A 26660-nucleotide genomic window follows, 5' to 3' on the forward strand; every position below is an offset into this window, starting at 1 on the left:
AAAACGCTTCAACCTTTCTCTCGTGCGCGCATGCACACACCATAGTTCTCTTGACAGCCTGAAACCCATCACAGCCGAGGGCTCAAGAAGACTTCGGGGTGCAATAGAGAGTGTCTGCCGTAGCATCCCGAACGAGATAGCGGCGTTTCGCGCAGTCGTTATTGCAAGTCACATCAGCAAAAACAATCACCTCCTTAGCAGCAGGAAGTGCGCGCCCAGCGGCAGCTCTACATGTAGATGCCAATAGCCCGGGAATTCGCGCCGCCCCCATCCCGCCAGCCTACACGAGACTTCCAGGGCAAACTGGACGAAATCGAGGGACTGGAATAATTGGCATTCGCTGTGTCACAGGGCTCGTTGGTCTAGGGGTATGATTCCTGCTTAGGGTGCAGGAGGTCCCGGGTTCAAATCCCGGACGAGCCCTAGCGTTTTGTGCAAACTGATCGCGCGTCAGTGGCTGAGTGATCGCAAAAAGCTCGCCGTCAATATCAAATGAATTTCTTATTTGATGTGAGCAATTGACACTCTGGTCCGACGCGTGAAGGCGATTACGAAGGTTTCGGGTACAGATGGTAGCAGATGCATGTTAGTAAGTCTTGCTTAAAGTGATGAAAAAGTGTTTCCGCCCGGGATCGAACCGGGGACCTTCTGCGTGTTAGGCAGACGTGATAACCGCTACACCACGGAAACTGCTTGTGTGCACCTTACTTCACAGACAACTTGTAGTGATGTTGCCATCATAACTAAAAAATTCAATAAATGTGGTACTTGCAAAACGAAGGGACATGCAGCAGATCCACACACGACGTGGCTCATTGGAGGACAATACGACATAGGCAGGAAAATACTGTTCCCGCCCGGGATCGAACCGGGGACCTTCTGCGTGTGAAGCAGACGTGATAACCGCTACACTACGGAAACGACGTACACGACGCGTCCATCATTGTATACTCGAAAACGCTTCAACCTTTCTCTCGTGCGCGCATGCACACACCATAGTTCTCTTGACAGCCTGAAACCCATCACAGCCGAGGGCTCAAGAAGACTTCGGGGTGCAATAGAGAGTGTCTGCCGTAGCATCCCGAACGAGATAGCGGCGTTTCGCGCAGTCGTTATTGCAAGTCACATCAGCAAAAACAATCACCTCCTTAGCAGCAGGAAGTGCGCGCCCAGCGGCAGCTCTACATGTAGATGCCAATAGCCCGGGAATTCGCGCCGCCCCCATCCCGCCAGCCTACACGAGACTTCCAGGGCAAACTGGACGAAATCGAGGGACTGGAATAATTGGCATTCGCTGTGTCACAGGGCTCGTTGGTCTAGGGGTATGATTCCTGCTTAGGGTGCAGGAGGTCCCGGGTTCAAATCCCGGACGAGCCCTAGCGTTTTGTGCAAACTGATCGCGCGTCAGTGGCTGAGTGATCGCAAAAAGCTCGCCGTCAATATCAAATGAATTTCTTATTTGATGTGAGCAATTGACACTCTGGTCCGACGCGTGAAGGCGATTACGAAGGTTTCGGGTACAGATGGTAGCAGATGCATGTTAGTAAGTCTTGCTTAAAGTGATGAAAAAGTGTTTCCGCCCGGGATCGAACCGGGGACCTTCTGCGTGTTAGGCAGACGTGATAACCGCTACACCACGGAAACTGCTTGTGTGCACCTTACTTCACAGACAACTTGTAGTGATGTTGCCATCATAACTAAAAAATTCAATAAATGTGGTACTTGCAAAACGAAGGGACATGCAGCAGATCCACACACGACGTGGCTCATTGGAGGTCAATACTACATAGGCAGGAAAATACTGTTCCCGCCCGGGATCGAACCGGGGACCTTCTGCGTGTGAAGCAGACGTGATAACCGCTACACTACGGAAACGACGTACACGACGCGTCCATCATTGTATACTCGAAAACGCTTCAACCTTTCTCTCGTGCGCGCATGCACACACCATAGTTCTCTTGACAGCCTGAAACCCATCACAGCCGAGGGCTCAAGAAGACTTCGGGGTGCAATAGAGAGTGTCTGCCGTAGCATCCCGAACGAGATAGCGGCGTTTCGCGCAGTCGTTATTGCAAGTCACATCAGCAAAAACAATCACCTCCTTAGCAGCAGGAAGTGCGCGCCCAGCGGCAGCTCTACATGTAGATGCCAATAGCCCGGGAATTCGCGCCGCCCCCATCCCGCCAGCCTACACGAGACTTCCAGGGCAAACTGGACGAAATCGAGGGACTGGAATAATTGGCATTCGCTGTGTCACAGGGCTCGTTGGTCTAGGGGTATGATTCCTGCTTAGGGTGCAGGAGGTCCCGGGTTCAAATCCCGGACGAGCCCTAGCGTTTTGTGCAAACTGATCGCGCGTCAGTGGCTGAGTGATCGCAAAAAGCTCGCCGTCAATATCAAATGAATTTCTTATTTGATGTGAGCAATTGACACTCTGGTCCGACGCGTGAAGGCGATTACGAAGGTTTCGGGTACAGATGGTAGCAGATGCATGTTAGTAAGTCTTGCTTAAAGTGATGAAAAAGTGTTTCCGCCCGGGATCGAACCGGGGACCTTCTGCGTGTTAGGCAGACGTGATAACCGCTACACCACGGAAACTGCTTGTGTGCACCTTACTTCACAGACAACTTGTAGTGATGTTGCCATCGTAACTAAAAAATTCAATAAATGTGGTACTTGCAAAACGAAGGGACATGCAGCAGATCCACACACGACGTGGCTCATTGGAGGACAATACGACATAGGCAGGAAAATACTGTTCCCGCCCGGGATCGAACCGGGGACCTTCTGCGTGTGAAGCAGACGTGATAACCGCTACACTACGGAAACGACGGACACGACGCGTCCATCATTGTATACTCGAAAACGCTTCAACCTTTCTCTCGTGCGCGCATGCACACACCATAGTTCTCTTGACAGCCTGAAACCCATCACAGCCGAGGGCTCAAGAAGACTTCGGGGTGCAATAGAGAGTGTCTGCCGTAGCATCCCGAACGAGATAGCGGCGTTTCGCGCAGTCGTTATTGCAAGTCACATCAGCAAAAACAATCACCTCCTTAGCAGCAGGAAGTGCGCGCCCAGCGGCAGCTCTACATGTAGATGCCAATAGCCCGGGAATTCGCGCCGCCCCCATCCCGCCAGCCTACACGAGACTTCCAGGGCAAACTGGACGAAATCGAGGGACTGGAATAATTGGCATTCGCTGTGTCACAGGGCTCGTTGGTCTAGGGGTATGATTCCTGCTTAGGGTGCAGGAGGTCCCGGGTTCAAATCCCGGACGAGCCCTAGCGTTTTGTGCAAACTGATCGCGCGTCAGTGGCTGAGTGATCGCAAAAAGCTCGCCGTCAATATCAAATGAATTTCTTATTTGATGTGAGCAATTGACACTCTGGTCCGACGCGTGAAGGCGATTACGAAGGTTTCGGGTACAGATGGTAGCAGATGCATGTTAGTAAGTCTTGCTTAAAGTGATGAAAAAGTGTTTCCGCCCGGGATCGAACCGGGGACCTTCTGCGTGTTAGGCAGACGTGATAACCGCTACACCACGGAAACTGCTTGTGTGCACCTTACTTCACAGACAACTTGTAGTGATGTTGCCATCATAACTAAAAAATTCAATAAATGTGGTACTTGCAAAACGAAGGGACATGCAGCAGATCCACACACGACGTGGCTCATTGGAGGACAATACGACATAGGCAGGAAAATACTGTTCCCGCCCGGGATCGAACCGGGGACCTTCTGCGTGTGAAGCAGACGTGATAACCGCTACACTACGGAAACGACGTACACGACGCGTCCATCATTGTATACTCGAAAACGCTTCAACCTTTCTCTCGTGCGCGCATGCACACACCATAGTTCTCTTGACAGCCTGAAACCCATCACAGCCGAGGGCTCAAGAAGACTTCGGGGTGCAATAGAGAGTGTCTGCCGTAGCATCCCGAACGAGATAGCGGCGTTTCGCGCAGTCGTTATTGCAAGTCACATCAGCAAAAACAATCACCTCCTTAGCAGCAGGAAGTGCGCGCCCAGCGGCAGCTCTACATGTAGATGCCAATAGCCCGGGAATTCGCGCCGCCCCCATCCCGCCAGCCTACACGAGACTTCCAGGGCAAACTGGACGAAATCGAGGGACTGGAATAATTGGCATTCGCTGTGTCACAGGGCTCGTTGGTCTAGGGGTATGATTCCTGCTTAGGGTGCAGGAGGTCCCGGGTTCAAATCCCGGACGAGCCCTAGCGTTTTGTGCAAACTGATCGCGCGTCAGTGGCTGAGTGATCGCAAAAAGCTCGCCGTCAATATCAAATGAATTTCTTATTTGATGTGAGCAATTGACACTCTGGTCCGACGCGTGAAGGCGATTACGAAGGTTTCGGGTACAGATGGTAGCAGATGCATGTTAGTAAGTCTTGCTTAAAGTGATGAAAAAGTGTTTCCGCCCGGGATCGAACCGGGGACCTTCTGCGTGTTAGGCAGACGTGATAACCGCTACACCACGGAAACTGCTTGTGTGCACCTTACTTCACAGACAACTTGTAGTGATGTTGCCATCGTAACTAAAAAATTCAATAAATGTGGTACTTGCAAAACGAAGGGACATGCAGCAGATCCACACACGACGTGGCTCATTGGAGGACAATACGACATAGGCAGGAAAATACTGTTCCCGCCCGGGATCGAACCGGGGACCTTCTGCGTGTGAAGCAGACGTGATAACCGCTACACTACGGAAACGACGGACACGACGCGTCCATCATTGTATACTCGAAAACGCTTCAACCTTTCTCTCGTGCGCGCATGCACACACCATAGTTCTCTTGACAGCCTGAAACCCATCACAGCCGAGGGCTCAAGAAGACTTCGGGGTGCAATAGAGAGTGTCTGCCGTAGCATCCCGAACGAGATAGCGGCGTTTCGCGCAGTCGTTATTGCAAGTCACATCAGCAAAAACAATCACCTCCTTAGCAGCAGGAAGTGCGCGCCCAGCGGCAGCTCTACATGTAGATGCCAATAGCCCGGGAATTCGCGCCGCCCCCATCCCGCCAGCCTACACGAGACTTCCAGGGCAAACTGGACGAAATCGAGGGACTGGAATAATTGGCATTCGCTGTGTCACAGGGCTCGTTGGTCTAGGGGTATGATTCCTGCTTAGGGTGCAGGAGGTCCCGGGTTCAAATCCCGGACGAGCCCTAGCGTTTTGTGCAAACTGATCGCGCGTCAGTGGCTGAGTGATCGCAAAAAGCTCGCCGTCAATATCAAATGAATTTCTTATTTGATGTGAGCAATTGACACTCTGGTCCGACGCGTGAAGGCGATTACGAAGGTTTCGGGTACAGATGGTAGCAGATGCATGTTAGTAAGTCTTGCTTAAAGTGATGAAAAAGTGTTTCCGCCCGGGATCGAACCGGGGACCTTCTGCGTGTTAGGCAGACGTGATAACCGCTACACCACGGAAACTGCTTGTGTGCACCTTACTTCACAGACAACTTGTAGTGATGTTGCCATCGTAACTAAAAAATTCAATAAATGTGGTACTTGCAAAACGAAGGGACATGCAGCAGATCCACACACGACGTGGCTCATTGGAGGACAATACGACATAGGCAGGAAAATACTGTTCCCGCCCGGGATCGAACCGGGGACCTTCTGCGTGTGAAGCAGACGTGATAACCGCTACACTACGGAAACGACGGACACGACGCGTCCATCATTGTATACTCGAAAACGCTTCAACCTTTCTCTCGTGCGCGCATGCACACACCATAGTTCTCTTGACAGCCTGAAACCCATCACAGCCGAGGGCTCAAGAAGACTTCGGGGTGCAATAGAGAGTGTCTGCCGTAGCATCCCGAACGAGATAGCGGCGTTTCGCGCAGTCGTTATTGCAAGTCACATCAGCAAAAACAATCACCTCCTTAGCAGCAGGAAGTGCGCGCCCAGCGGCAGCTCTACATGTAGATGCCAATAGCCCGGGAATTCGCGCCGCCCCCATCCCGCCAGCCTACACGAGACTTCCAGGGCAAACTGGACGAAATCGAGGGACTGGAATAATTGGCATTCGCTGTGTCACAGGGCTCGTTGGTCTAGGGGTATGATTCCTGCTTAGGGTGCAGGAGGTCCCGGGTTCAAATCCCGGACGAGCCCTAGCGTTTTGTGCAAACTGATCGCGCGTCAGTGGCTGAGTGATCGCAAAAAGCTCGCCGTCAATATCAAATGAATTTCTTATTTGATGTGAGCAATTGACACTCTGGTCCGACGCGTGAAGGCGATTACGAAGGTTTCGGGTACAGATGGTAGCAGATGCATGTTAGTAAGTCTTGCTTAAAGTGATGAAAAAGTGTTTCCGCCCGGGATCGAACCGGGGACCTTCTGCGTGTTAGGCAGACGTGATAACCGCTACACCACGGAAACTGCTTGTGTGCACCTTACTTCACAGACAACTTGTAGTGATGTTGCCATCGTAACTAAAAAATTCAATAAATGTGGTACTTGCAAAACGAAGGGACATGCAGCAGATCCACACACGACGTGGCTCAGTGGAGGACAATACGACATAGGCAGGAAAATACTGTTCCCGCCCGGGATCGAACCGGGGACCTTCTGCGTGTGAAGCAGACGTGATAACCGCTACACTACGGAAACGACGTACACGACGCGTCCATCATTGTATACTCGAAAACGCTTCAACCTTTCTCTCGTGCGCGCATGCACACACCATAGTTCTCTTGACAGCCTGAAACCCATCACAGCCGAGGGCTCAAGAAGACTTCGGGGTGCAATAGAGAGTGTCTGCCGTAGCATCCCGAACGAGATAGCGGCGTTTCGCGCAGTCGTTATTGCAAGTCACATCAGCAAAAACAATCACCTCCTTAGCAGCAGGAAGTGCGCGCCCAGCGGCAGCTCTACATGTAGATGCCAATAGCCCGGGAATTCGCGCCGCCCCCATCCCGCCAGCCTACACGAGACTTCCAGGGCAAACTGGACGAAATCGAGGGACTGGAATAATTGGCATTCGCTGTGTCACAGGGCTCGTTGGTCTAGGGGTATGATTCCTGCTTAGTCTGCAGGAGGTCCCGGGTTCAAATCCCGGACGAGCCCTAGCGTTTTGTGCAAACTGATCGCGCGTCAGTGGCTGAGTGATCGCAAAAAGCTCGCCGTCAATATCAAATGAATTTCTTATTTGATGTGAGCAATTGACACTCTGGTCCGACGCGTGAAGGCGATTACGAAGGTTTCGGGTACAGATGGTAGCAGATGCATGTTAGTAAGTCTTGCTTAAAGTGATGAAAAAGTGTTTCCGCCCGGGATCGAACCGGGCACCTTCTGCGTGTTAGGCAGACGTGATAACCGCTACACCACGGAAACTGCTTGTGTGCACCTTACTTCACAGACAACTTGTAGTGATGTTGCCATCGTAACTAAAAAATTCAATAAATGTGGTACTTGCAAAACGAAGGGACATGCAGCAGATCCACACACGACGTGGCTCATTGGAGGACAATACGACATAGGCAGGAAAATACTGTTCCCGCCCGGGATCGAACCGGGGACCTTCTGCGTGTGAAGCAGACGTGATAACCGCTACACTACGGAAACGACGGACACGACGCGTCCATCATTGTATACTCGAAAACGCTTCAACCTTTCTCTCGTGCGCGCATGCACACACCATAGTTCTCTTGACAGCCTGAAACCCATCACAGCCGAGGGCTCAAGAAGACTTCGGGGTGCAATAGAGAGTGTCTGCCGTAGCATCCCGAACGAGATAGCGGCGTTTCGCGCAGTCGTTATTGCAAGTCACATCAGCAAAAACAATCACCTCCTTAGCAGCAGGAAGTGCGCGCCCAGCGGCAGCTCTACATGTAGATGCCAATAGCCCGGGAATTCGCGCCGCCCCCATCCCGCCAGCCTACACGAGACTTCCAGGGCAAACTGGACGAAATCGAGGGACTGGAATAATTGGCATTCGCTGTGTCACAGGGCTCGTTGGTCTAGGGGTATGATTCCTGCTTAGTCTGCAGGAGGTCCCGGGTTCAAATCCCGGACGAGCCCTAGCGTTTTGTGCAAACTGATCGCGCGTCAGTGGCTGAGTGATCGCAAAAAGCTCGCCGTCAATATCAAATGAATTTCTTATTTGATGTGAGCAATTGACACTCTGGTCCGACGCGTGAAGGCGATTACGAAGGTTTCGGGTACAGATGGTAGCAGATGCATGTTAGTAAGTCTTGCTTAAAGTGATGAAAAAGTGTTTCCGCCCGGGATCGAACCGGGGACCTTCTGCGTGTTAGGCAGACGTGATAACCGCTACACCACGGAAACTGCTTGTGTGCACCTTACTTCACAGACAACTTGTAGTGATGTTGCCATCGTAACTAAAAAATTCAATAAATGTGGTACTTGCAAAACGAAGGGACATGCAGCAGATCCACACACGACGTGGCTCAGTGGAGGACAATACGACATAGGCAGGAAAATACTGTTCCCGCCCGGGATCGAACCGGGGACCTTCTGCGTGTGAAGCAGACGTGATAACCGCTACACTACGGAAACGACGTACACGACGCGTCCATCATTGTATACTCGAAAACGCTTCAACCTTTCTCTCGTGCGCGCATGCACACACCATAGTTCTCTTGACAGCCTGAAACCCATCACAGCCGAGGGCTCAAGAAGACTTCGGGGTGCAATAGAGAGTGTCTGCCGTAGCATCCCGAACGAGATAGCGGCGTTTCGCGCAGTCGTTATTGCAAGTCACATCAGCAAAAACAATCACCTCCTTAGCAGCAGGAAGTGCGCGCCCAGCGGCAGCTCTACATGTAGATGCCAATAGCCCGGGAATTCGCGCCGCCCCCATCCCGCCAGCCTACACGAGACTTCCAGGGCAAACTGGACGAAATCGAGGGACTGGAATAATTGGCATTCGCTGTGTCACAGGGCTCGTTGGTCTAGGGGTATGATTCCTGCTTAGTCTGCAGGAGGTCCCGGGTTCAAATCCCGGACGAGCCCTAGCGTTTTGTGCAAACTGATCGCGCGTCAGTGGCTGAGTGATCGCAAAAAGCTCGCCGTCAATATCAAATGAATTTCTTATTTGATGTGAGCAATTGACACTCTGGTCCGACGCGTGAAGGCGATTACGAAGGTTTCGGGTACAGATGGTAGCAGATGCATGTTAGTAAGTCTTGCTTAAAGTGATGAAAAAGTGTTTCTGCCCGGGATCGAACCGGGGACCTTCTGCGTGTTAGGCAGACGTGATAACCGCTACACCACGGAAACTGCTTGTGTGCACCTTACTTCACAGACAACTTGTAGTGATGTTGCCATCGTAACTAAAAAATTCAATAAATGTGGTACTTGCAAAACGAAGGGACATGCAGCAGATCCACACACGACGTGGCTCATTGGAGGACAATACGACATAGGCAGGAAAATACTGTTCCCGCCCGGGATCGAACCGGGGACCTTCTGCGTGTGAAGCAGACGTGATAACCGCTACACTACGGAAACGACGGACACGACGCGTCCATCATTGTATACTCGAAAACGCTTCAACCTTTCTCTCGTGCGCGCATGCACACACCATAGTTCTCTTGACAGCCTGAAACCCATCACAGCCGAGGGCTCAAGAAGACTTCGGGGTGCAATAGAGAGTGTCTGCCGTAGCATCCCGAACGAGATAGCGGCGTTTCGCGCAGTCGTTATTGCAAGTCACATCAGCAAAAACAATCACCTCCTTAGCAGCAGGAAGTGCGCGCCCAGCGGCAGCTCTACATGTAGATGCCAATAGCCCGGGAATTCGCGCCGCCCCCATCCCGCCAGCCTACACGAGACTTCCAGGGCAAACTGGACGAAATCGAGGGACTGGAATAATTGGCATTCGCTGTGTCACAGGGCTCGTTGGTCTAGGGGTATGATTCCTGCTTAGTCTGCAGGAGGTCCCGGGTTCAAATCCCGGACGAGCCCTAGCGTTTTGTGCAAACTGATCGCGCGTCAGTGGCTGAGTGATCGCAAAAAGCTCGCCGTCAATATCAAATGAATTTCTTATTTGATGTGAGCAATTGACACTCTGGTCCGACGCGTGAAGGCGATTACGAAGGTTTCGGGTACAGATGGTAGCAGATGCATGTTAGTAAGTCTTGCTTAAAGTGATGAAAAAGTGTTTCCGCCCGGGATCGAACCGGGGACCTTCTGCGTGTTAGGCAGACGTGATAACCGCTACACCACGGAAACTGCTTGTGTGCACCTTACTTCACAGACAACTTGTAGTGATGTTGCCATCGTAACTAAAAAATTCAATAAATGTGGTACTTGCAAAACGAAGGGACATGCAGCAGATCCACACACGACGTGGCTCATTGGAGGACAATACGACATAGGCAGGAAAATACTGTTCCCGCCCGGGATCGAACCGGGGACCTTCTGCGTGTGAAGCAGACGTGATAACCGCTACACTACGGAAACGACGGACACGACGCGTCCATCATTGTATACTCGAAAACGCTTCAACCTTTCTCTCGTGCGCGCATGCACACACCATAGTTCTCTTGACAGCCTGAAACCCATCACAGCCGAGGGCTCAAGAAGACTTCGGGGTGCAATAGAGAGTGTCTGCCGTAGCATCCCGAACGAGATAGCGGCGTTTCGCGCAGTCGTTATTGCAAGTCACATCAGCAAAAACAATCACCTCCTTAGCAGCAGGAAGTGCGCGCCCAGCGGCAGCTCTACATGTAGATGCCAATAGCCCGGGAATTCGCGCCGCCCCCATCCCGCCAGCCTACACGAGACTTCCAGGGCAAACTGGACGAAATCGAGGGACTGGAATAATTGGCATTCGCTGTGTCACAGGGCTCGTTGGTCTAGGGGTATGATTCCTGCTTAGTCTGCAGGAGGTCCCGGGTTCAAATCCCGGACGAGCCCTAGCGTTTTGTGCAAACTGATCGCGCGTCAGTGGCTGAGTGATCGCAAAAAGCTCGCCGTCAATATCAAATGAATTTCTTATTTGATGTGAGCAATTGACACTCTGGTCCGACGCGTGAAGGCGATTACGAAGGTTTCGGGTACAGATGGTAGCAGATGCATGTTAGTAAGTCTTGCTTAAAGTGATGAAAAAGTGTTTCCGCCCGGGATCGAACCGGGGACCTTCTGCGTGTTAGGCAGACGTGATAACCGCTACACCACGGAAACTGCTTGTGTGCACCTTACTTCACAGACAACTTGTAGTGATGTTGCCATCGTAACTAAAAAATTCAATAAATGTGGTACTTGCAAAACGAAGGGACATGCAGCAGATCCACACACGACGTGGCTCAGTGGAGGACAATACGACATAGGCAGGAAAATACTGTTCCCGCCCGGGATCGAACCGGGGACCTTCTGCGTGTGAAGCAGACGTGATAATCGCTACACTACGGAAACGACGTACACGACGCGTCCATCATTGTATACTCGAAAACGCTTCAACCTTTCTCTCGTGCGCGCATGCACACACCATAGTTCTCTTGACAGCCTGAAACCCATCACAGCCGAGGGCTCAAGAAGACTTCGGGGTGCAATAGAGAGTGTCTGCCGTAGCATCCCGAACGAGATAGCGGCGTTTCGCGCAGTCGTTATTGCAAGTCACATCAGCAAAAACAATCACCTCCTTAGCAGCAGGAAGTGCGCGCCCAGCGGCAGATCTACATGTAGATGCCAATAGCCCGGGAATTCGCGCCGCCCCCATCCCGCCAGCCTACACGAGACTTCCAGGGCAAACTGGACGAAATCGAGGGACTGGAATAATTGGCATTCGCTGTGTCACAGGGCTCGTTGGTCTAGGGGTATGATTCCTGCTTAGTCTGCAGGAGGTCCCGGGTTCAAATCCCGGACGAGCCCTAGCGTTTTGTGCAAACTGATCGCGCGTCAGTGGCTGAGTGATCGCAAAAAGCTCGCCGTCAATATCAAATGAATTTCTTATTTGATGTGAGCAATTGACACTCTGGTCCGACGCGTGAAGGCGATTACGAAGGTTTCGGGTACAGATGGTAGCAGATGCATGTTAGTAAGTCTTGCTTAAAGTGATGAAAAAGTGTTTCCGCCCGGGATCGAACCGGGGACCTTCTGCGTGTTAGGCAGACGTGATAACCGCTACACCACGGAAACTGCTTGTGTGCGCCTTACTTCACAGACAACTTGTAGTGATGTTGCCATCGTAACTAAAAAATTCAATAAATGTGGTACTTGCAAAACGAAGGGACATGCAGCAGATCCACACACGACGTGGCTCATTGGAGGACAATACGACATAGGCAGGAAAATACTGTTCCCGCCCGGGATCGAACCGGGGACCTTCTGGGTGTGAAGCAGACGTGATAACCGCTACACTACGGAAACGACGGACACGACGCGTCCATCATTGTATACTCGAAAACGCTTCAACCTTTCTCTCGTGCGCGCATGCACACACCATAGTTCTCTTGACAGCCTGAAACCCATCACAGCCGAGGGCTCAAGAAGACTTCGGGTTGCAATAGAGAGTGTCTGCCGTAGCATCCCGAACGAGATAGCGGCGTTTCGCGCAGTCGTTATTGCAAGTCACATCAGCAAAAACAATCACCTCCTTAGCAGCAGGAAGTGCGCGCCCAGCGGCAGCTCTACATGTAGATGCCAATAGCCCGGGAATTCGCGCCGCCCCCATCCCGCCAGCCTACACGAGACTTCCAGGGCAAACTGGACGAAATCGAGGGACTGGAATAATTGGCATTCGCTGCGTCACAGGGCTCGTTGGTCTAGGGGTATGATTCCTGCTTAGGGTGCAGGAGGTCCCGGGTTCAAATCCCGGACGAGCCCTAGCGTTTTGTGCAAACTGATCGCGCGTCAGTGGCTGAGTGATCGCAAAAAGCTCGCCGTCAATATCAAATGAATTTCTTATTTGATGTGAGCAATTGACACTCTGGTCCGACGCGTGAAGGCGATTACGAAGGTTTCGGGTACAGATGGTAGCAGATGCATGTTAGTAAGTCTTGCTTAAAGTGATGAAAAAGTGTTTCCGCCCGGGATCGAACCGGGGACCTTCTGCGTGTTAGGCAGACGTGATAACCGCTACACCACGGAAACTGCTTGTGTGCGCCTTACTTCACAGACAACTTGTAGTGATGTTGCCATCGTAACTAAAAAATTCAATAAATGTGGTACTTGCAAAACGAAGGGACATGCAGCAGATCCACACACGACGTGGCTCATTGGAGGACAATACGACATAGGCAGGAAAATACTGTTCCCGCCCGGGATCGAACCGGGGACCTTCTGCGTGTGAAGCAGACGTGATAACCGCTACACTACGGAAACGACGGACACGACGCGTCCATCATTGTATACTCGAAAACGCTTCAACCTTTCTCTCGTGCGCGCATGCACACACCATAGTTCTCTTGACAGCCTGAAACCCATCACAGCCGAGGGCTCAAGAAGACTTCGGGTTGCAATAGAGAGTGTCTGCCGTAGCATCCCGAACGAGATAGCGGCGTTTCGCGCAGTCGTTATTGCAAGTCACATCAGCAAAAACAATCACCTCCTTAGCAGCAGGAAGTGCGCGCCCAGCGGCAGCTCTACATGTAGATGCCAATAGCCCGGGAATTCGCGCCGCCCCCATCCCGCCAGCCTACACGAGACTTCCAGGGCAAACTGGACGAAATCGAGGGACTGGAATAATTGGCATTCGCTGCGTCACAGGGCTCGTTGGTCTAGGGGTATGATTCCTGCTTAGGGTGCAGGAGGTCCCGGGTTCAAATCCCGGACGAGCCCTAGCGTTTTGTGCAAACTGATCGCGCGTCAGTGGCTGAGTGATCGCAAAAAGCTCGCCGTCAATATCAAATGAATTTCTTATTTGATGTGAGCAATTGACACTCTGGTCCGACGCGTGAAGGCGATTACGAAGGTTTCGGGTACAGATGGTAGCAGATGCATGTTAGTAAGTCTTGCTTAAAGTGATGAAAAAGTGTTTCCGCCCGGGATCGAACCGGGGACCTTCTGCGTGTTAGGCAGACGTGATAACCGCTACACCACGGAAACTGCTTGTGTGCGCCTTACTTCACAGACAACTTGTAGTGATGTTGCCATCGTAACTAAAAAATTCAATAAATGTGGTACTTGCAAAACGAAGGGACATGCAGCAGATCCACACACGACGTGGCTCATTGGAGGACAATACGACATAGGCAGGAAAATACTGTTCCCGCCCGGGATCGAACCGGGGACCTTCTGCGTGTGAAGCAGACGTGATAACCGCTACACTACGGAAACGACGGACACGACGCGTCCATCATTGTATACTCGAAAACGCTTCAACCTTTCTCTCGTGCGCGCATGCACACACCATAGTTCTCTTGACAGCCTGAAACCCATCACAGCCGAGGGCTCAAGAAGACTTCGGGGTGCAATAGAGAGTGTCTGCCGTAGCATCCCGAACGAGATAGCGGCGTTTCGCGCAGTCGTTATTGCAAGTCACATCAGCAAAAACAATCACCTCCTTAGCAGCAGGAAGTGCGCGCCCAGCGGCAGCTCTACATGTAGATGCCAATAGCCCGGGAATTCGCGCCGCCCCCATCCCGCCAGCCTACACGAGACTTCCAGGGCAAACTGGACGAAATCGAGGGACTGGAATAATTGGCATTCGCTGTGTCACAGGGCTCGTTGGTCTAGGGGTATGATTCCTGCTTAGGGTGCAGGAGGTCGCGGGTTCAAATCCCGGACGAGCCCTAGCGTTTTGTGCAAACTGATCGCGCGTCAGTGGCTGAGTGATCGCAAAAAGCTCGCCGTCAATATCAAATGAATTTCTTATTTGATGTGAGCAATTGACACTCTGGTCCGACGCGTGAAGGCGATTACGAAGGTTTCGGGTACAGATGGTAGCAGATGCATGTTAGTAAGTCTTGCTTAAAGTGATGAAAAAGTGTTTCCGCCCGGGATCGAACCGGGGACCTTCTGCGTGTTAGGCAGACGTGATAACCGCTACACCACGGAAACTGCTTGTGTGCACCTTACTTCACAGACAACTTGTAGTGATGTTGCCATCGTAACTAAAAAATTCAATAAATGTGGTACTTGCAAAACGAAGGGACATGCAGCAGATCCACACACGACGTGGCTCATTGGAGGACAATACGACATAGGCAGGAAAATACTGTTCCCGCCCGGGATCGAACCGGGGACCTTCTGCGTGTGAAGCAGACGTGATAACCGCTACACTACGGAAACGACGGACACGACGCGTCCATCATTGTATACTCGAAAACGCTTCAACCTTTCTCTCGTGCGCGCATGCACACACCATAGTTCTCTTGACAGCCTGAAACCCATCACAGCCGAGGGCTCAAGAAGACTTCGGGGTGCAATAGAGAGTGTCTGCCGTAGCATCCCGAACGAGATAGCGGCGTTTCGCGCAGTCGTTATTGCAAGTCACATCAGCAAAAACAATCACCTCCTTAGCAGCAGGAAGTGCGCGCCCAGCGGCAGCTCTACATGTAGATGCCAATAGCCCGGGAATTCGCGCCGCCCCCATCCCGCCAGCCTACACGAGACTTCCAGGGCAAACTGGACGAAATCGAGGGACTGGAATAATTGGCATTCGCTGCGTCACAGGGCTCGTTGGTCTAGGGGTATGATTCCTGCTTAGGGTGCAGGAGGTCCCGGGTTCAAATCCCGGACGAGCCCTAGCGTTTTGTGCAAACTGATCGCGCGTCAGTGGCTGAGTGATCGCAAAAAGCTCGCCGTCAATATCAAATGAATTTCTTATTTGATGTGAGCAATTGACACTCTGGTCCGACGCGTGAAGGCGATTACGAAGGTTTCGGGTACAGATGGTAGCAGATGCATGTTAGTAAGTCTTGCTTAAAGTGATGAAAAAGTGTTTCCGCCCGGGATCGAACCGGGGACCTTCTGCGTGTTAGGCAGACGTGATAACCGCTACACCACTTTTTTTTTTTTTTTTTTTTTTTTTTTTTTTTTTTTTTTTTTTTTTTTTTTTTTTTTAAACGAGATTCGAACTCGGATCGCTGGATTCAGAGTCCAGAGTGCTAACCGTTACACCATTTTTTTTTTTGTTACACCATTTTTTTTTTTTCAATCTTAAGAGAGTGGTCAGTTCCGTGCGGGGGGAGACAAAGCGGGCAGGGGTCGAATCCCGAGGCCTGCCTGCGATGGCTCCCTCCACTCATCCCTGAATCACTCCTTCAAGCAGACACTGATTGTGTTTCCTTGATTCGCATGTTATTCTGGTATAGGTGTTAAGCCTCTGCTCCGAGGTATATAGTGCTGACACGTTTGTAAATGAACATTTCTTCTTTGTCGTGTGTCATTTGTGTGTTGCGATCCATGGCGAATTCTGTTCCTCTTCCATTAGAGGTGCGTGAGTGTCAAGAATAAGCAAACAAGTAAAAGGAGACTAATGAAAAGAAATACATTGACCAGGCGTAACAGAAAGTATAAATGAAAAAAAAAAAAAAAAAAGAAGAATACATATCCCCTTGATGTGCATCCATCATCCAATGCGGTCAGCCTATGCCATGTTTTTCGAACGTGATGTCCATCATGTTTCCGAATAATTTTTTACTGTCAGTGACACATTGTATTTTCCAGTATGCCAGCGCCATGTAGGTCAGAAAACTAATAAAATCGTCCTCTCCACGAACATTCATGATATAGTTGACATAGTGCCCTAGGATCCACATTACTGTATTGTTTTTCGTGGCAGGGTAAAACTTTTTGTCCGGACGCAGTAGGATATCCAGCTGCAGATTGTCTTCCGCGCTCCTTGAGAGAACCGCGATCCTCTTCTTGACCCATCGCCAATTCAGTGCATGACCACCGCAGGTAAACCGATGAATCAGAGAATCGACGAGTCCACAACAGAGGCAGAGATTTGTGTCACTTAACCCAATTGCATGTAGCTTTTCATTAGTGGCAATTGTGTTATTTACCACCCTGAACCAGGTTGAAGCAACATCCGAAGAGTGTACTTTCAAGCTGATGTTGGCCCACACCGTTGTCCATTCGGTAGTTGGATACTTCCGTTCTATGGGATTTGGGGTCGCCGACTTTTCCCACTCACGTTGCAAGTCCCGAGTTGACAGTGGTCGTCGCCGTAGAACATCCACATCTGCATAACTACACTGAAGGAAAAATTCTCTGATGTGTTTCAGTTTGTAATGGATTCTGCCGACGTCAACAGGAGGTCGCATACTCGCTGGACGCACTGTGAGGAACAACTTTTGAGTAACAGTGCAATGGCTGTCATGCAGTATAGTCGTGGTCCGCTTGACGTACAAGGCCATTGCTTTCCCGGCAATGTTAACTAACTCAAGCCCACCAGTAGTTCTCGACTTGGCCAGCGTATCGGAGGACAATTTAAATATGTTGCCCTTCCAGATGAATCGATTGGCAACCTGCATGATCTTTCTGGCCTGAAGCTTGGGAATGGGAAAGAACTGTGCAACATAATACGCCTTGGAGAAGACGTAGGTATTGAGAAGCCGAATTTTTTCTATAATGTTCACAGCACGCCAGCGACATTCGACAATGGTACCCTGTATCAGATGCGTCACTGACTTCCAATTGGAGGCCGCCATTTTGAGAGGGCACCTATTCAAGGTGATTCCTAGTAGCTTGTGAGATTCCACAACATGCGCCCACGGTATAGTTAAGTTCTCGAAACCCCTGATATCGAGCACTTTACATTTCCGGTCACTGAGTTGTGCTCCAGACACTTCACTATATTGGTCGATCGCCCCTTTAGTACGGACCACCTCGTCCTCAGTGCGTAACAGTACGGCAACATCGTCAGCGTACGCACGGACTATGAATGTGTGACCGGAGATTGACACTCCTGACAACTGGTGATAAAGAGACCGAAGGAAGGGTTCCAGTGACAGCACAAAAAGTGACATAGAGAGTGGACTGCCCTGGGGGACACCCCGCTGAATGGATATCGGTTGCGTCAGCTGTCCATTGACTTGTATCCTCGCTGATATGCCAGATATCAAAGTGCGAAGGACTTGTATCACCCCTTCCTCGAGTCCTATTTTGTCCATGATGTGAAAAAGGTATCGGTGGTTCACATGATCAAAGGCTTTATGAAAGTCTAGAAAAAGCAGCGCACACTTCAGGTTGGTGACTGAGGCAATGGAGATGAGGTCCCGAATTTCAGACATCACAGACATGGCATTCCGTCCTGGCACGCACGCCTGGTGCCGCCGGACAACTTTGTGAATGAGCGGAGACATTCGGGTGTTAACAGCTCTGGCTATAGTTTTGTAGTCAAAATTGAGCAGGGTGAGCGGGCGCAGATTATCAAATCGCTTACATCCTTTGCGTTTGGGAACAAGGACAATTTTACCCTCCTTCATCGCAGCAGGAACAGGCGCCCCAGCAATGATTTCATTTAAAATTTCTGTAAAAGTAACACCAATTACATCCCAATACCGAAGATAAAACTCCTTGGGAAGGCCGTCCAGTCCTGGGGCTTTGTTAGCTGGCGACTTAACAATAAGTTCTAAAGTCTCCTCGACACTAAACGCAGCCAGAAAGTCACGATTATCTTCCTCAGTAACGGACGTGTCCATCAACTGGAGTACAGTAGCAGTCAAGCCATCATTGGTGGGGCAGTCCGAGTACAGGCCGTGATAATACCCCTGGATTGCCGTGACTATGTCAGGTTGCCGAGTGAGAAGTTCCCCGTTATCAGTTGCCAGTTCGTCTATAAATAAGCGTCTACGGTTCGTCTGATGCTTAATTAGATGATACATGGAAGTTGTCTCAGATTGAACAAAAGAGTTGACTTTCGACTTGATTTTTAATCCTTCTAGTTGTTTACGTTTGATACTGAGCATCTTAGCCTTGATTTGCTTTATTTGAGCCGTGTAAATATTATTGACGCCAGATTTGTCGTAGAGCTCCCTTAAAATTGAATAGTAAAATTCGGTGGTCCTCTTTGCATCCCTTGACTGCGTATTACAGTACGAAATCAAAGCCCGACGCAACTTTGGTTTAGCAAAGGACGTCCACCACTCTACTTTCGTACGGTATCTATTGACAGAGCGAAGACAAAAAGTCCAAGTCCGTGTGACAAGTACCTCGAGATCGGCGTCCTGAAGGTGGGAAATATTGAACATCCAGTGACTTCTGAATCGTTTGGTGGGTTGTCTGTCCAGTTGTATAACGGCGGCGTAGGCGCAGTGATCGCTACATGGGACGGGAATGACCTCCGAGTCAACAACGTGTTCCCCGAGCTGAGAAGACACATATATTCTGTCGAGGCGGCTACTCGAGGTGGAAGTGAAGTATGTAAATTTCACAAGGGTAGGGTGAAGGAGTTCCCACGTATCCTTTAGATTCATTCGTAAAACCAGATCATGAAGCTCCTTACAATAGTTAAAATGCGGCCGCTGATCTTTTTGATGTACGACACAGTTAAAATCTCCTCCTAATATTAGGGCAGTCGGATTTTTACGAAGCAGGTAAATGAGTTCGTCTTTAAAGAACTCGGTCCTTGCGAACCTGTGTCCACTCCCTGAGGGCGCGTATAGGTTCACGAGCGTGACGCCGAATATTTTGCAGGATATGCCACGCCCCGACTCCAGTGTTTCAACGTCCGAGACGGGGATGCCTTCACGCACGAGAATGGCGGTACCAGTGCTAAGTTCGAAGGCAACATTGGTAATACAGTGGAAACCGGGAATGACCAGATCAGGAACAAGGAATTCCTGCAATAGAAGTATATCAGCGGCAGACTCATATACGAACTGCCTAAAGACTGCAAGTTTCAATTCAGACGTGATCCTGTTAACATTAACACTCAGGAACTTGTACGCTTGTGCCATGGAATTTACGGAGCTACTTTAAATTAACGTGATCATCGTCACCGGCAAACCAATCCATTCGTGAACCAGCTGGTGGAGAGTGGCCATCACCATCGTTCGCATCTGAGAGGGCTTGCAGTTTGTGTTTGCTGCGCGGTACATTCAAGTTCGGTTGGAATTTCTTTTTGTTCCTCCCGACGCTTGCGACTTTTTCCGCAGAAAGCGGCATCGGAGAATCGACACAAGTCTCCTGTGCAGGTTGCCCTGCTGCAGCAACCTGCATGTGCGACTCACCGGATAGTCCATCCGGAGACGCGCTAAGTTCTTGTTTATCCACACGTTGGGATTGTTTGGAAACACTCTCCCGGTCAGGTTGTTGACAAGCAAGGCTGAGATCTCGCTCCGTGGTGACACACTCGTCAGTGTGTTTGTTGTCAGTGTCGCGTGGCTGTGATACGAGTGGGGGACCTGCGCACACACCGTCGACGTCACTGTGGGCAACATGCTGAGGTTCACCATCGGTTTGTTGGGGAGCCGACTCGACAGACGTGGACGGTAAACAAGAACCAACCTGGGGCGTAGCAATACCGTCATCAGGCGAAGAAGTATTAACATCAACACGTGATTCTGGTATAGCGTCTTGCGAAAGCTCAATGTCGCCTGCAGGTTGTTTGATATCAGGTGTGGCAGGTGTTACCGGTACTGAGACGCCTTCATCTGAACTACTACTGTCGCACGTCCGACGTCTCTTGGACGCCACCGCAGTGACCGGACGGGTGAGAGGGTTCTGATCCCCGCCCTTCGCAAGAGGAATAGCAGGGAACTCGTCTTCAAAAGGTTTTTCATGTACAGTCACAGTATCAGTGGAAAGGGACGGCTCATTACTTGGTAATTGGGTGCCCGTCACTAGATCAGCTAAAGTGAGCCTCTTACGTTGTTGTAAAGTAGGCTTTAAGACGGTCATTCTTTTAGGGCAATTTTGCCGTAAATGACCACTTTCATTGCAGTTAAAACACGTAGAAGCTTGCCCAGAATATGTAACCTGCACCTTATACCCACAAACAAATACATGGGATGGGATGTTGACTTTAACTTGCATCTCAACCGATCTGATGCCAGAAAAACATTGCAACTTATGGTGCCTGGACCACTTTTCAAGTCTAATGTTACGCACTTCGCCATATTTCGTGAGCACGTCTTTTAGGAAACAGTTGTCTACTTCAGGGGGCAGGTTGTAAATACGCACGTTAGAGATCTCGACATCCGCGTTAGTAACTTGGACAGTACTCACAGTGCCATCGCGATGCCGGAACTCGACGCCGCCGCCATGTTTCTGCAAAAGTCGTTCCAGTAAGAGGGGATTCAGGAGCTTCACGAAAAAGCAGTACAAATCCAGGTCGTAGTAGGCAGTGTGAACTTGATCAGTGGTAATGCCAATTGTATCGACGATCCATTCATGAACTTCCAGTGAACTTGGCTGAACTGATCGTGTAGCCTTGTCAAACTCGAACTGCAGGGTATTTTTCCTTGGAATCGTGGGAACCATTGTGCAAATTAACCCAAATGGGCTAACTGCATACAACAAACACTTAAAACAACGACACGAACACACAACCACGCGCAATCACGTGAAACAGAAAGCACAATACAACGTAAACAAAGCAAGTGACACTGAGCGCTCCGAACGTCCGCACGCTGCCGCGTCTCAAGCGGTAATGCACCACGGAAACTGCTTGTGTGCGCCTTACTTCACAGACAACTTGTAGTGATGTTGCCATCGTAACTAAAAAATTCAATAAATGTGGTACTTGCAAAACGAAGGGACATGCAGCAGATCCACACACGACGTGGCTCATTGGAGGACAATACGACATAGGCAGGAAAATACTGTTCCCGCCCGGGATCGAACCGGGGACCTTCTGCGTGTGAAGCAGACGTGATAACCGCTACACTACGGAAACGACGGACACGACGCGTCCATCATTGTATACTCGAAAACGCTTCAACCTTTCTCTCGTGCGCGCATGCACACACCATAGTTCTCTTGACAGCCTGAAACCCATCACAGCCGAGGGCTCAAGAAGACTTCGGGGTGCAATAGAGAGTGTCTGCCGTAGCATCCCGAACGAGATAGCGGCGTTTCGCGCAGTCGTTATTGCAAGTCACATCAGCAAAAACAATCACCTCCTTAGCAGCAGGAAGTGCGCGCCCAGCGGCAGCTCTACATGTAGATGCCAATAGCCCGGGAATTCGCGCCGCCCCCATCCCGCCAGCCTACACGAGACTTCCAGGGCAAACTGGACGAAATCGAGGGACTGGAATAATTGGCATTCGCTGTGTCACAGGGCTCGTTGGTCTAGGGGTATGATTCCTGCTTAGGGTGCAGGAGGTCCCGGGTTCAAATCCCGGACGAGCCCTAGCGTTTTGTGCAAACTGATCGCGCGTCAGTGGCTGAGTGATCGCAAAAAGCTCGCCGTCAATATCAAATGAATTTCTTATTTGATGTGAGCAATTGACACTCTGGTCCGACGCGTGAAGGCGATTACGAAGGTTTCGGGTACAGATGGTAGCAGATGCATGTTAGTAAGTCTTGCTTAAAGTGATGAAAAAGTGTTTCCGCCCGGGATCGAACCGGGGACCTTCTGCGTGTTAGGCAGACGTGATAACCGCTACACCACGGAAACTGCTTGTGTGCACCTTACTTCACAGACAACTTGTAGTGATGTTGCCATCGTAACTAAAAAATTCAATAAATGTGGTACTTGCAAAACGAAGGGACATGCAGCAGATCCACACACGACGTGGCTCATTGGAGGACAATACGACATAGGCAGGAAAATACTGTTCCCGCCCGGGATCGAACCGGGGACCTTCTGCGTGTGAAGCAGACGTGATAACCGCTACACTACGGAAACGACGGACACGACGCGTCCATCATTGTATACTCGAAAACGCTTCAACCTTTCTCTCGTGCGCGCATGCACACACCATAGTTCTCTTGACAGCCTGAAACCCATCACAGCCGAGGGCTCAAGAAGACTTCGGGGTGCAATAGAGAGTGTCTGCCGTAGCATCCCGAACGAGATAGCGGCGTTTCGCGCAGTCGTTATTGCAAGTCACATCAGCAAAAACAATCACCTCCTTAGCAGCAGGAAGTGCGCGCCCAGCGGCAGCTCTACATGTAGATGCCAATAGCCCGGGAATTCGCGCCGCCCCCATCCCGCCAGCCTACACGAGACTTCCAGGGCAAACTGGACGAAATCGAGGGACTGGAATAATTGGCATTCGCTGTGTCACAGGGCTCGTTGGTCTAGGGGTATGATTCCTGCTTAGCGTGCAGGAGGTCCCGGGTTCAAATCCCGGACGAGCCCTAGCGTTTTGTGCAAACTGATCGCGCGTCAGTGGCTGAGTGATCGCAAAAAGCTCGCCGTCAATATCAAATGAATTTCTTATTTGATGTGAGCAATTGACACTCTGGTCCGACGCGTGAAGGCGATTACGAAGGTTTCGGGTACAGATGGTAGCAGATGCATGTTAGTAAGTCTTGCTTAAAGTGATGAAAAAGTGTTTCCGCCCGGGATCGAACCGGGGACCTTCTGCGTGTTAGGCAGACGTGATAACCGCTACACCACGGAAACTGCTTGTGTGCGCCTTACTTCACAGACAACTTGTAGTGATGTTGCCATCGTAACTAAAAAATTCAATAAATGTGGTACTTGCAAAACGAAGGGACATGCAGCAGATCCACACACGACGTGGCTCATTGGAGGACAATACGACATAGGCAGGAAAATACTGTTCCCGCCCGGGATCGAACCGGGGACCTTCTGCGTGTGAAGCAGACGTGATAACCGCTACACTACGGAAACGACGGACACGACGCGTCCATCATTGTATACTCGAAAACGCTTCAACCTTTCTCTCGTGCGCGCATGCACACACCATAGTTCTCTTGACAGCCTGAAACCCATCACAGCCGAGGGCTCAAGAAGACTTCGGGTTGCAATAGAGAGTGTCTGCCGTAGCATCCCGAACGAGATAGCGGCGTTTCGCGCAGTCGTTATTGCAAGTCACATCAGCAAAAACAATCACCTCCTTAGCAGCAGGAAGTGCGCGCCCAGCGGCAGCTGTACATGTAGATGCCAATAGCCCGGGAATTCGCGCCGCCCCCATCCCGCCAGCCTACACGAGACTTCCAGGGCAAACTGGACGAAATCGAGGGACTGGAATAATTGGCATTCGCTGCGTCACAGGGCTCGTTGGTCTAGGGGTATGATTCCTGCTTAGGGTGCAGGAGGTCCCGGGTTCAAATCCCGGACGAGCCCTAGCGTTTTGTGCAAACTGATCGCGCGTCAGTGGCTGAGTGATCGCAAAAAGCTCGCCGTCAATATCAAATGAATTTCTTATTTGATGTGAGCAATTGACACTCTGGTCCGACGCGTGAAGGCGATTACGAAGGTTTCGGGTACAGATGGTAGCAGATGCATGTTAGTAAGTCTTGCTTAAAGTGATGAAAAAGTGTTTCCGCCCGGGATCGAACCGGGGACCTTCTGCGTGTTAGGCAGACGTGATAACCGCTACACCACGGAAACTGCTTGTGTGCGCCTTACTTCACAGACAACTTGTAGTGATGTTGCCATCGTAACTAAAAAATTCAATAAATGTGGTACTTGCAAAACGAAGGGACATGCAGCAGATCCACACACGACGTGGCTCATTGGAGGACAATACGACATAGGCAGGAAAATACTGTTCCCGCCCGGGATCGAACCGGGGACCTTCTGCGTGTGAAGCAGACGTGATAACCGCTACACTACGGAAACGACGGACACGACGCGTCCATCATTGTATACTCGAAAACGCTTCAACCTTTCTCTCGTGCGCGCATGCACACACCATAGTTCTCTTGACAGCCTGAAACCCATCACAGCCGAGGGCTCAAGAAGACTTCGGGGTGCAATAGAGAGTGTCTGCCGTAGCATCCCGAACGAGATAGCGGCGTTTCGCGCAGTCGTTATTGCAAGTCACATCAGCAAAAACAATCACCTCCTTAGCAGCAGGAAGTGCGCGCCCAGCGGCAGCTCTACATGTAGATGCCAATAGCCCGGGAATTCGCGCCGCCCCCATCCCGCCAGCCTACACGAGACTTCCAGGGCAAACTGGACGAAATCGAGGGACTGGAATAATTGGCATTCGCTGTGTCACAGGGCTCGTTGGTCTAGGGGTATGATTCCTGCTTAGGGTGCAGGAGGTCCCGGGTTCAAATCCCGGACGAGCCCTAGCGTTTTGTGCAAACTGATCGCGCGTCAGTGGCTGAGTGATCGCAAAAAGCTCGCCGTCAATATCAAATGAATTTCTTATTTGATGTGAGCAATTGACACTCTGGTCCGACGCGTGAAGGCGATTACGAAGGTTTCGGGTACAGATGGTAGCAGATGCATGTTAGTAAGTCTTGCTTAAAGTGATGAAAAAGTGTTTCCGCCCGGGATCGAACCGGGGACCTTCTGCGTGTTAGGCAGACGTGATAACCGCTACACCACGGAAACTGCTTGTGTGCACCTTACTTCACAGACAACTTGTAGTGATGTTGCCATCGTAACTAAAAAATTCAATAAATGTGGTACTTGCAAAACGAAGGGACATGCAGCAGATCCACACACGACGTGGCTCATTGGAGGACAATACGACATAGGCAGGAAAATACTGTTCCCGCCCGGGATCGAACCGGGGACCTTCTGCGTGTGAAGCAGACGTGATAACCGCTACACTACGGAAACGACGGACACGACGCGTCCATCATTGTATACTCGAAAACGCTTCAACCTTTCTCTCGTGCGCGCATGCACACACCATAGTTCTCTTGACAGCCTGAAACCCATCACAGCCGAGGGCTCAAGAAGACTTCGGGGTGCAATAGAGAGTGTCTGCCGTAGCATCCCGAACGAGATAGCGGCGTTTCGCGCAGTCGTTATTGCAAGTCACATCAGCAAAAACAATCACCTCCTTAGCAGCAGGAAGTGCGCGCCCAGCGGCAGCTCTACATGTAGATGCCAATAGCCCGGGAATTCGCGCCGCCCCCATCCCGCCAGCCTACACGAGACTTCCAGGGCAAACTGGACGAAATCGAGGGACTGGAATAATTGGCATTCGCTGTGTCACAGGGCTCGTTGGTCTAGGGGTATGATTCCTGCTTAGCGTGCAGGAGGTCCCGGGTTCAAATCCCGGACGAGCCCTAGCGTTTTGTGCAAACTGATCGCGCGTCAGTGGCTGAGTGATCGCAAAAAGCTCGCCGTCAATATCAAATGAATTTCTTATTTGATGTGAGCAATTGACACTCTGGTCCGACGCGTGAAGGCGATTACGAAGGTTTCGGGTACAGATGGTAGCAGATGCATGTTAGTAAGTCTTGCTTAAAGTGATGAAAAAGTGTTTCCGCCCGGGATCGAACCGGGGACCTTCTGCGTGTTAGGCAGACGTGATAACCGCTACACCACGGAAACTGCTTGTGTGCGCCTTACTTCACAGACAACTTGTAGTGATGTTGCCATCGTAACTAAAAAATTCAATAAATGTGGTACTTGCAAAACGAAGGGACATGCAGCAGATCCACACACGACGTGGCTCATTGGAGGACAATACGACATAGGCAGGAAAATACTGTTCCCGCCCGGGATCGAACCGGGGACCTTCTGCGTGTGAAGCAGACGTGATAACCGCTACACTACGGAAACGACGGACACGACGCGTCCATCATTGTATACTCGAAAACGCTTCAACCTTTCTCTCGTGCGCGCATGCACACACCATAGTTCTCTTGACAGCCTGAAACCC

The 26660-nt window shown here is 50.8% G+C and overlaps 65 non-coding genes across 65 annotated transcripts; 22 read left to right on the top strand and 43 right to left on the bottom strand.

Moving 5' to 3' along the window:
- The first annotated feature begins 351 nt into the window (after positions 1–351).
- Positions 352–423, top strand: Trnap-agg (transfer RNA proline (anticodon AGG)). Its single transcript has one exon. It is a non-coding gene; the product is annotated as a tRNA-Pro (tRNA).
- A 194-nt stretch (positions 424–617) lies between these two features.
- On the bottom strand, positions 618–690 carry Trnav-aac (transfer RNA valine (anticodon AAC)). Its single transcript has one exon. It is a non-coding gene; the product is annotated as a tRNA-Val (tRNA).
- A 158-nt stretch (positions 691–848) lies between these two features.
- Trnav-cac (transfer RNA valine (anticodon CAC)) lies at positions 849–921 on the bottom strand. Its single transcript has one exon. It is a non-coding gene; the product is annotated as a tRNA-Val (tRNA).
- Positions 922–1305: 384 nt separating this feature from the next.
- Trnap-agg (transfer RNA proline (anticodon AGG)) lies at positions 1306–1377 on the top strand. Its single transcript has one exon. It is a non-coding gene; the product is annotated as a tRNA-Pro (tRNA).
- Positions 1378–1571: 194 nt separating this feature from the next.
- Positions 1572–1644, bottom strand: Trnav-aac (transfer RNA valine (anticodon AAC)). Its single transcript has one exon. It is a non-coding gene; the product is annotated as a tRNA-Val (tRNA).
- Positions 1645–1802: 158 nt separating this feature from the next.
- On the bottom strand, positions 1803–1875 carry Trnav-cac (transfer RNA valine (anticodon CAC)). The gene has a single exon. It is a non-coding gene; the product is annotated as a tRNA-Val (tRNA).
- Positions 1876–2259: 384 nt separating this feature from the next.
- Trnap-agg (transfer RNA proline (anticodon AGG)) lies at positions 2260–2331 on the top strand. Its single transcript has one exon. It is a non-coding gene; the product is annotated as a tRNA-Pro (tRNA).
- A 194-nt stretch (positions 2332–2525) lies between these two features.
- Trnav-aac (transfer RNA valine (anticodon AAC)) lies at positions 2526–2598 on the bottom strand. Its single transcript has one exon. It is a non-coding gene; the product is annotated as a tRNA-Val (tRNA).
- A 158-nt stretch (positions 2599–2756) lies between these two features.
- Trnav-cac (transfer RNA valine (anticodon CAC)) lies at positions 2757–2829 on the bottom strand. Its single transcript has one exon. It is a non-coding gene; the product is annotated as a tRNA-Val (tRNA).
- Positions 2830–3213: 384 nt separating this feature from the next.
- Trnap-agg (transfer RNA proline (anticodon AGG)) lies at positions 3214–3285 on the top strand. The gene has a single exon. It is a non-coding gene; the product is annotated as a tRNA-Pro (tRNA).
- Positions 3286–3479: 194 nt separating this feature from the next.
- Positions 3480–3552, bottom strand: Trnav-aac (transfer RNA valine (anticodon AAC)). The gene has a single exon. It is a non-coding gene; the product is annotated as a tRNA-Val (tRNA).
- A 158-nt stretch (positions 3553–3710) lies between these two features.
- On the bottom strand, positions 3711–3783 carry Trnav-cac (transfer RNA valine (anticodon CAC)). The gene has a single exon. It is a non-coding gene; the product is annotated as a tRNA-Val (tRNA).
- Positions 3784–4167: 384 nt separating this feature from the next.
- Positions 4168–4239, top strand: Trnap-agg (transfer RNA proline (anticodon AGG)). Its single transcript has one exon. It is a non-coding gene; the product is annotated as a tRNA-Pro (tRNA).
- Positions 4240–4433: 194 nt separating this feature from the next.
- Positions 4434–4506, bottom strand: Trnav-aac (transfer RNA valine (anticodon AAC)). The gene has a single exon. It is a non-coding gene; the product is annotated as a tRNA-Val (tRNA).
- Positions 4507–4664: 158 nt separating this feature from the next.
- Trnav-cac (transfer RNA valine (anticodon CAC)) lies at positions 4665–4737 on the bottom strand. The gene has a single exon. It is a non-coding gene; the product is annotated as a tRNA-Val (tRNA).
- A 384-nt stretch (positions 4738–5121) lies between these two features.
- Trnap-agg (transfer RNA proline (anticodon AGG)) lies at positions 5122–5193 on the top strand. The gene has a single exon. It is a non-coding gene; the product is annotated as a tRNA-Pro (tRNA).
- Positions 5194–5387: 194 nt separating this feature from the next.
- Positions 5388–5460, bottom strand: Trnav-aac (transfer RNA valine (anticodon AAC)). The gene has a single exon. It is a non-coding gene; the product is annotated as a tRNA-Val (tRNA).
- Positions 5461–5618: 158 nt separating this feature from the next.
- Positions 5619–5691, bottom strand: Trnav-cac (transfer RNA valine (anticodon CAC)). The gene has a single exon. It is a non-coding gene; the product is annotated as a tRNA-Val (tRNA).
- Positions 5692–6075: 384 nt separating this feature from the next.
- Trnap-agg (transfer RNA proline (anticodon AGG)) lies at positions 6076–6147 on the top strand. The gene has a single exon. It is a non-coding gene; the product is annotated as a tRNA-Pro (tRNA).
- Positions 6148–6341: 194 nt separating this feature from the next.
- On the bottom strand, positions 6342–6414 carry Trnav-aac (transfer RNA valine (anticodon AAC)). Its single transcript has one exon. It is a non-coding gene; the product is annotated as a tRNA-Val (tRNA).
- A 158-nt stretch (positions 6415–6572) lies between these two features.
- Trnav-cac (transfer RNA valine (anticodon CAC)) lies at positions 6573–6645 on the bottom strand. The gene has a single exon. It is a non-coding gene; the product is annotated as a tRNA-Val (tRNA).
- Positions 6646–7029: 384 nt separating this feature from the next.
- Trnat-agu (transfer RNA threonine (anticodon AGU)) lies at positions 7030–7101 on the top strand. The gene has a single exon. It is a non-coding gene; the product is annotated as a tRNA-Thr (tRNA).
- Positions 7102–7295: 194 nt separating this feature from the next.
- On the bottom strand, positions 7296–7368 carry Trnav-aac (transfer RNA valine (anticodon AAC)). Its single transcript has one exon. It is a non-coding gene; the product is annotated as a tRNA-Val (tRNA).
- A 158-nt stretch (positions 7369–7526) lies between these two features.
- On the bottom strand, positions 7527–7599 carry Trnav-cac (transfer RNA valine (anticodon CAC)). Its single transcript has one exon. It is a non-coding gene; the product is annotated as a tRNA-Val (tRNA).
- A 384-nt stretch (positions 7600–7983) lies between these two features.
- On the top strand, positions 7984–8055 carry Trnat-agu (transfer RNA threonine (anticodon AGU)). Its single transcript has one exon. It is a non-coding gene; the product is annotated as a tRNA-Thr (tRNA).
- Positions 8056–8249: 194 nt separating this feature from the next.
- On the bottom strand, positions 8250–8322 carry Trnav-aac (transfer RNA valine (anticodon AAC)). Its single transcript has one exon. It is a non-coding gene; the product is annotated as a tRNA-Val (tRNA).
- Positions 8323–8480: 158 nt separating this feature from the next.
- On the bottom strand, positions 8481–8553 carry Trnav-cac (transfer RNA valine (anticodon CAC)). The gene has a single exon. It is a non-coding gene; the product is annotated as a tRNA-Val (tRNA).
- Positions 8554–8937: 384 nt separating this feature from the next.
- Positions 8938–9009, top strand: Trnat-agu (transfer RNA threonine (anticodon AGU)). Its single transcript has one exon. It is a non-coding gene; the product is annotated as a tRNA-Thr (tRNA).
- A 194-nt stretch (positions 9010–9203) lies between these two features.
- On the bottom strand, positions 9204–9276 carry Trnav-aac (transfer RNA valine (anticodon AAC)). Its single transcript has one exon. It is a non-coding gene; the product is annotated as a tRNA-Val (tRNA).
- A 158-nt stretch (positions 9277–9434) lies between these two features.
- On the bottom strand, positions 9435–9507 carry Trnav-cac (transfer RNA valine (anticodon CAC)). Its single transcript has one exon. It is a non-coding gene; the product is annotated as a tRNA-Val (tRNA).
- Positions 9508–9891: 384 nt separating this feature from the next.
- Positions 9892–9963, top strand: Trnat-agu (transfer RNA threonine (anticodon AGU)). The gene has a single exon. It is a non-coding gene; the product is annotated as a tRNA-Thr (tRNA).
- Positions 9964–10157: 194 nt separating this feature from the next.
- On the bottom strand, positions 10158–10230 carry Trnav-aac (transfer RNA valine (anticodon AAC)). The gene has a single exon. It is a non-coding gene; the product is annotated as a tRNA-Val (tRNA).
- A 158-nt stretch (positions 10231–10388) lies between these two features.
- Positions 10389–10461, bottom strand: Trnav-cac (transfer RNA valine (anticodon CAC)). Its single transcript has one exon. It is a non-coding gene; the product is annotated as a tRNA-Val (tRNA).
- A 384-nt stretch (positions 10462–10845) lies between these two features.
- Positions 10846–10917, top strand: Trnat-agu (transfer RNA threonine (anticodon AGU)). The gene has a single exon. It is a non-coding gene; the product is annotated as a tRNA-Thr (tRNA).
- Positions 10918–11111: 194 nt separating this feature from the next.
- Positions 11112–11184, bottom strand: Trnav-aac (transfer RNA valine (anticodon AAC)). Its single transcript has one exon. It is a non-coding gene; the product is annotated as a tRNA-Val (tRNA).
- Positions 11185–11342: 158 nt separating this feature from the next.
- On the bottom strand, positions 11343–11415 carry Trnav-cac (transfer RNA valine (anticodon CAC)). The gene has a single exon. It is a non-coding gene; the product is annotated as a tRNA-Val (tRNA).
- Positions 11416–11799: 384 nt separating this feature from the next.
- Positions 11800–11871, top strand: Trnat-agu (transfer RNA threonine (anticodon AGU)). Its single transcript has one exon. It is a non-coding gene; the product is annotated as a tRNA-Thr (tRNA).
- Positions 11872–12065: 194 nt separating this feature from the next.
- Positions 12066–12138, bottom strand: Trnav-aac (transfer RNA valine (anticodon AAC)). Its single transcript has one exon. It is a non-coding gene; the product is annotated as a tRNA-Val (tRNA).
- Positions 12139–12296: 158 nt separating this feature from the next.
- Trnav-cac (transfer RNA valine (anticodon CAC)) lies at positions 12297–12369 on the bottom strand. The gene has a single exon. It is a non-coding gene; the product is annotated as a tRNA-Val (tRNA).
- Positions 12370–12753: 384 nt separating this feature from the next.
- Positions 12754–12825, top strand: Trnap-agg (transfer RNA proline (anticodon AGG)). The gene has a single exon. It is a non-coding gene; the product is annotated as a tRNA-Pro (tRNA).
- Positions 12826–13019: 194 nt separating this feature from the next.
- Positions 13020–13092, bottom strand: Trnav-aac (transfer RNA valine (anticodon AAC)). Its single transcript has one exon. It is a non-coding gene; the product is annotated as a tRNA-Val (tRNA).
- A 158-nt stretch (positions 13093–13250) lies between these two features.
- On the bottom strand, positions 13251–13323 carry Trnav-cac (transfer RNA valine (anticodon CAC)). The gene has a single exon. It is a non-coding gene; the product is annotated as a tRNA-Val (tRNA).
- Positions 13324–13707: 384 nt separating this feature from the next.
- Positions 13708–13779, top strand: Trnap-agg (transfer RNA proline (anticodon AGG)). The gene has a single exon. It is a non-coding gene; the product is annotated as a tRNA-Pro (tRNA).
- Positions 13780–13973: 194 nt separating this feature from the next.
- Positions 13974–14046, bottom strand: Trnav-aac (transfer RNA valine (anticodon AAC)). Its single transcript has one exon. It is a non-coding gene; the product is annotated as a tRNA-Val (tRNA).
- A 158-nt stretch (positions 14047–14204) lies between these two features.
- Positions 14205–14277, bottom strand: Trnav-cac (transfer RNA valine (anticodon CAC)). Its single transcript has one exon. It is a non-coding gene; the product is annotated as a tRNA-Val (tRNA).
- A 384-nt stretch (positions 14278–14661) lies between these two features.
- On the top strand, positions 14662–14733 carry Trnap-agg (transfer RNA proline (anticodon AGG)). The gene has a single exon. It is a non-coding gene; the product is annotated as a tRNA-Pro (tRNA).
- Positions 14734–14927: 194 nt separating this feature from the next.
- Trnav-aac (transfer RNA valine (anticodon AAC)) lies at positions 14928–15000 on the bottom strand. Its single transcript has one exon. It is a non-coding gene; the product is annotated as a tRNA-Val (tRNA).
- A 158-nt stretch (positions 15001–15158) lies between these two features.
- On the bottom strand, positions 15159–15231 carry Trnav-cac (transfer RNA valine (anticodon CAC)). Its single transcript has one exon. It is a non-coding gene; the product is annotated as a tRNA-Val (tRNA).
- A 384-nt stretch (positions 15232–15615) lies between these two features.
- Positions 15616–15687, top strand: Trnap-agg (transfer RNA proline (anticodon AGG)). Its single transcript has one exon. It is a non-coding gene; the product is annotated as a tRNA-Pro (tRNA).
- A 6030-nt stretch (positions 15688–21717) lies between these two features.
- On the bottom strand, positions 21718–21790 carry Trnav-cac (transfer RNA valine (anticodon CAC)). The gene has a single exon. It is a non-coding gene; the product is annotated as a tRNA-Val (tRNA).
- A 384-nt stretch (positions 21791–22174) lies between these two features.
- On the top strand, positions 22175–22246 carry Trnap-agg (transfer RNA proline (anticodon AGG)). The gene has a single exon. It is a non-coding gene; the product is annotated as a tRNA-Pro (tRNA).
- A 194-nt stretch (positions 22247–22440) lies between these two features.
- On the bottom strand, positions 22441–22513 carry Trnav-aac (transfer RNA valine (anticodon AAC)). Its single transcript has one exon. It is a non-coding gene; the product is annotated as a tRNA-Val (tRNA).
- A 158-nt stretch (positions 22514–22671) lies between these two features.
- Positions 22672–22744, bottom strand: Trnav-cac (transfer RNA valine (anticodon CAC)). Its single transcript has one exon. It is a non-coding gene; the product is annotated as a tRNA-Val (tRNA).
- A 384-nt stretch (positions 22745–23128) lies between these two features.
- Positions 23129–23200, top strand: Trnaa-agc (transfer RNA alanine (anticodon AGC)). The gene has a single exon. It is a non-coding gene; the product is annotated as a tRNA-Ala (tRNA).
- Positions 23201–23394: 194 nt separating this feature from the next.
- Trnav-aac (transfer RNA valine (anticodon AAC)) lies at positions 23395–23467 on the bottom strand. The gene has a single exon. It is a non-coding gene; the product is annotated as a tRNA-Val (tRNA).
- Positions 23468–23625: 158 nt separating this feature from the next.
- Trnav-cac (transfer RNA valine (anticodon CAC)) lies at positions 23626–23698 on the bottom strand. Its single transcript has one exon. It is a non-coding gene; the product is annotated as a tRNA-Val (tRNA).
- A 384-nt stretch (positions 23699–24082) lies between these two features.
- On the top strand, positions 24083–24154 carry Trnap-agg (transfer RNA proline (anticodon AGG)). The gene has a single exon. It is a non-coding gene; the product is annotated as a tRNA-Pro (tRNA).
- A 194-nt stretch (positions 24155–24348) lies between these two features.
- Trnav-aac (transfer RNA valine (anticodon AAC)) lies at positions 24349–24421 on the bottom strand. Its single transcript has one exon. It is a non-coding gene; the product is annotated as a tRNA-Val (tRNA).
- Positions 24422–24579: 158 nt separating this feature from the next.
- On the bottom strand, positions 24580–24652 carry Trnav-cac (transfer RNA valine (anticodon CAC)). Its single transcript has one exon. It is a non-coding gene; the product is annotated as a tRNA-Val (tRNA).
- A 384-nt stretch (positions 24653–25036) lies between these two features.
- Positions 25037–25108, top strand: Trnap-agg (transfer RNA proline (anticodon AGG)). Its single transcript has one exon. It is a non-coding gene; the product is annotated as a tRNA-Pro (tRNA).
- A 194-nt stretch (positions 25109–25302) lies between these two features.
- On the bottom strand, positions 25303–25375 carry Trnav-aac (transfer RNA valine (anticodon AAC)). The gene has a single exon. It is a non-coding gene; the product is annotated as a tRNA-Val (tRNA).
- A 158-nt stretch (positions 25376–25533) lies between these two features.
- Trnav-cac (transfer RNA valine (anticodon CAC)) lies at positions 25534–25606 on the bottom strand. Its single transcript has one exon. It is a non-coding gene; the product is annotated as a tRNA-Val (tRNA).
- Positions 25607–25990: 384 nt separating this feature from the next.
- Positions 25991–26062, top strand: Trnaa-agc (transfer RNA alanine (anticodon AGC)). Its single transcript has one exon. It is a non-coding gene; the product is annotated as a tRNA-Ala (tRNA).
- Positions 26063–26256: 194 nt separating this feature from the next.
- Positions 26257–26329, bottom strand: Trnav-aac (transfer RNA valine (anticodon AAC)). Its single transcript has one exon. It is a non-coding gene; the product is annotated as a tRNA-Val (tRNA).
- A 158-nt stretch (positions 26330–26487) lies between these two features.
- Trnav-cac (transfer RNA valine (anticodon CAC)) lies at positions 26488–26560 on the bottom strand. The gene has a single exon. It is a non-coding gene; the product is annotated as a tRNA-Val (tRNA).
- Positions 26561–26660: the final 100 nt, after the last annotated feature.

This window comes from Schistocerca nitens, chromosome 2 (genome assembly GCF_023898315.1).
Source record: "Schistocerca nitens isolate TAMUIC-IGC-003100 chromosome 2, iqSchNite1.1, whole genome shotgun sequence".
Classification (NCBI taxonomy): Eukaryota; Metazoa; Arthropoda; class Insecta; order Orthoptera; family Acrididae; genus Schistocerca; species Schistocerca nitens.